The sequence below is a fragment of the Notamacropus eugenii genome, chromosome 5 (assembly GCF_028372415.1).
Source record: "Notamacropus eugenii isolate mMacEug1 chromosome 5, mMacEug1.pri_v2, whole genome shotgun sequence".
NCBI classification, from domain to species: Eukaryota; Metazoa; Chordata; class Mammalia; order Diprotodontia; family Macropodidae; genus Notamacropus; species Notamacropus eugenii.
This window is the reverse complement of record NC_092876.1, coordinates 197,037,875-197,042,436: the sequence shown is the minus strand read 5'-3', so window position 1 is coordinate 197,042,436 and position 4,562 is coordinate 197,037,875.

Sequence of the window (4,562 nt, the reverse complement as noted above, 5' to 3'; positions counted from 1 at the left end):
AAGATCATGGGATCAGAGTTGGAAGAGACCTTAGAGGCCGTCTAATCCAACCCCATCATTTTACAGAAGACTAAACTGAATCTCAGAGACTTAAGACAAGTTAAGTGATTTACTCAAGGTCACACAGGTACATGTGGCAGATGTAGATAGATATGCTTGTCTGGACAGTGTTTGTGAACCCTGACTTCTATGATGAGGAGGGGGTACTTTTGGATTTGATATTCAGTATCTCCTGGAATCAAGCCTTCTACTAATAGAAAAGATTATCCAGTAACATCAGCTCTGCAAATTGTCTGAATAAGATCACAGAGTTAGAGCTGAAAAGGATCTTAGAGATTGTTGAGTTCTACCCCATCACTTTATAGAGGAAGGAAGTGATGCTGTAAAAGGTCAACAAGTTGTCCAGGGTCATACACTTAGTGTCTACAGTGGAATTTGAATTCAAATTGTCTCCTGTGTAACTCCAGGTTTGACATTTCTGAGATCAAACCTTTTTGTGGGAAAAGGAGATTTCCTGATCCATTGGACAAAGAGGAGGATCATCCATGTAATTCCTACAAGGCATCCTACTTGAAGAGCAAAGCCAATGAGTTATTTGACCAGTGAAGAATTAATGGTAAGAGGATTGTTTATTCAGCAACCCCACCAAAATCTATTTACTTTCTAGAGGAGGTCTAACTCCAGGCTGGTGCAAGTCTTGGGAAGAGGGACTTAGGAAAAAGTCAAAAGATTGTCCTGAGTTCAAATGAGATAATATTTGTAAAGCCTGGAATATAGCTGGTGTTTAATAAATGCTTATTCCCTTCCTCCCCAAATCAATTCCCTTCTAGTGTAAGTTTATAAGCCACTAGAGTGTCTTCATATATTTTGCATCTGTTTATGGGTTCCTGTAAGGCTTTTGCATCTTTTGCATGGGGGGTGGAGGGTGGGAAGAGTGTTGACATACACTTCAATACCTGCTACTACTCTTGGAAAGGAGTAAGAGAAAGAGCATATGTAAGAGGAGGGGATACTGAGATCAAAAGGAGGGGAAAATGGGGGAAAGAACACTGGATACCACTGCTCTCTTCTCATTTCACCAGTCTAATTAGATTCATAGTGTCTGATAGTCTTAACACTGAAGATCTGCTATTGTTGAAGCTCCTCCCTCCTCCCATGCTACATGCTCTTTCACCGATGGTCTCCAGCAGTCTTATTCATTGGCCAAAAGAGTTGGCTATGTCCATTATGCTTCCAGTCATCTGAATTCTCTAGTCTTTTTCATGGAAGCCTGGCAGTCTCAGTACAGTAACAGCTACCTCATTCCTCAGATGCCTACATCCTGTTTAGAAAGTCTAGCTCCAACAGCAGTTCCCAATCATCACCGATGTCCCCTGTGTGATCAGGAAGTCCAAATCTCAAAGGCCAAATGTGGGAAAAGAGGCAGTCAAGCTTATAAGCCAATGGAGAGATACTGTCTCTCCTCCTCTAGCCTTATCATAGAAGATCACTGTGTATCCTATGGGTTCTCCTAGTGAGAGTAGAAGGGTATTCAGTCTCTCTTCTGTGCCAGGATCATCAAAAACCACTTTGATACTCTCTTTCCTTCCACATAATCATTGTCTTTGGCATGAATAGAAAATGTAACTCAGATGGAAAAGCAGGGTGTGGGCATGGTTTATATATATATGTTTGTATGTATACACATACACATATAGCACATATACAATGTATGTATTTTACATATAGTACATATCCTATGTGTATATATGTTAGGCATGCATGTAAACATGCCTGTACATATAGCACCTTGCTAACTTTAGAGTACCACATAAACTTTTTATCACAGTGTTAACACTACTATCCACCTTTCCAGACACTGAGTAGGAGATAGAATTAGTTGCATCACTATTGAAGCAGTCTGGCCAAACTAGTCCACTTCTTCCAGAAGGAGGGGTGGGATCAAGTTAATCTAAATAACCAGAGAGCCTGATAAGGTAGCCACTGAGAATCCAATTGTGTGTACATTCTTATCTGACTTACAGTAAATTTAAAGGAGTCTGGTGTCCACTTACATCTATAAAAGGTTTTGTTTACCCCATAATATATTGCAATGTTATGCAATATGATTTTTATAATATGATATAATATGTAACATAATAATATAACATGTTCTGTCATATAATATTGCATATTATAGGGTTTCCAAAAAGTCTTAATGAATTTTTAAATGATTTAAAAATTTAAAACTGCACTAGACTTTTGGGACAGCACATGAAATAGCATAATGTAACTGTTAGTAGTTACTTTGATAATTTTTTGGTGCTTTACATTTTACAAAACTTTTCCATGAATTGTCTTGTTTGATTAACACAACAACCATACTATGTACGGGTGATCATTATCCACAGTTTACAGATGAGGAAACTGAAGATGAGCAAGGGTAAGTAAATTACACCAGGCCCCATAGTAAGTTTGTAAGACAGGATTCAAACCCAGGTCTTCCTAGCTCCAAGTCCACCTTTCTATCCACTACACCACCCAGCTAAACCAATCAAGAGAGTATAGAGATGGAAGAGGAAATAACTTTCTGGCTATATGTTATATCTGCCTTGCTGTGTCCTAGAACAGGACTAAAAGGCCCAGATGGCTATGTTACAGGTTGGCTCAGATCTTCACTGTATTCTTTATTTTTATATGAATAAATTATTACCTGGCTAAATTGTTTGTAAGTGTGATCTTTCATCATACTCATTATCAGTGACTTCGATGAAAAGAGCCCTCTTGGAGGAAAGGTGTCAACATCGGTAAAGTAGGGCAAACCCCTTATCACTTCTCCATAAAGATAAATTGTAATGTAAGTCAAATCAACAATCATTTATAAAACTTCCACTATGTGCCAGTCACTGGGCTAATTGCTGTAGACATACAAAACAGGGTAAGAAACAGTCTCTGCTCTCAAGGAATTCCTCAAATGGTGAATATCTTTACCCACCCATACAGTCTTATAATGTGTGGCCCTTGCCCATAACCTCCTGTAAATCTTCTACAGGTAATCCACCCAATGTGCTCTTGCTCTCTTAGCATAGCCAAAGAAAGCAGGACATTTTCTGAGATTTGAAGGAAGCCCAAGAAGCCAGGAGATGGCGACAAGTGGGGAGAGAATTTTGAGCATTGGAGTCAGCTGGTGAAAACACAGTCAGGAAATGGAGTGTCCCATGCAAGCAACAGCAAGGAAGCCAATGTCAATATATCATGGAGGGGAGTAAAGTGTAAGATTGAAAATGTAACAAAGGATCTTCTTACAAAGGGCTTTAAAAGCCAAACATAGGGACCCAAGCATATATGTTTGTCTGTCTATCTCTCTCTCTCTCTCTCTCTCTCTCTCTCTCTCTCTCTCTCTCTCTCTCTATCTGTCTATCTGTTGGTGAAGTCTAGGACAACCAAAAAAAATACTTCCTGGGCTTTCATTACAAAATTTTAGAAGTATAACTACAACTACTGCCATATTTTTATTACCATATTTTAATAAAATTCGCATTATGAATTAACATGAAAAATAAAGAATATTATACCTGGTACATAATGAGTGTTTAATAAGTGCTCTTTCATTCATTCTTTTATTCCTATTATATTTTCATGCGTAGCTTAAGAAATCCATATAAAGTAGCACCTATAGAGAATATATACAGATTGTCTTTTTTTCTTTCTCCCTCCCTTCCTTCTTGCCTTCCTTTCTTTTTCTTTCTTTCTGTCTCTTTGACTTTCTCCCTTCCTTTTCTACCAAATATGTATATGAAAAGTGTTATAAATTACATCGTCTGAGAGATGCATAGTAGGCAAAGAAAATGGAAGAGTCATGTAACAAGAGCAAGGTAAAATCCAAGGGATGAATGGCCTGTCTTTAATTGGTATTCATGCGATGTCAAGAGAGCTAGAGCACATTGAGTGGATTCCCAGTGCAAGATTTACAGGAGGTTATGGACAAGAGCCACACATTATAAGACAGTATGGGTGGGTAAATATATTCACCATTTGAGGAATGTTGATATTGATAAGCTAATAAATCCATGGAAGTATTGATATTTAGATCTAGAGCTAGAAACACAAAGAAAAATATAGAAAGCTTATATCTATATATAGATATGATATATATTATGTATAGTATATTATGCAGTAATATATTAAATATATGCTTCTAGCTCTAAATATATGAGCCTATGATTCTAAAAGTTGATATGCATGTACATGTATTTATATGTGTCTATTTGCCTATTTCTCTTTATATGTATACACATATATATATACACATAGCTATACAGACGTGTATTTATTTGATGTGTACACATAACTTTCCACCACTTCAAAGTACATTTCAAAGTTCACCAAACATCTTTCCTAATAAGAAGGGTAAATAAAAGCTAAGTTAATGCAGTATTCTATTCTACAAGTTCATTGGTCCCTGGCAAATAGGTGCCAGATGTTGATTTTTTTTTAAACAAGATGACTTTGTAGCTTTTTGGGTGGAGTGATATAATGATACAGCACTTCTCTAAAAGCTTAGGAGACTTAGAGACCAATAA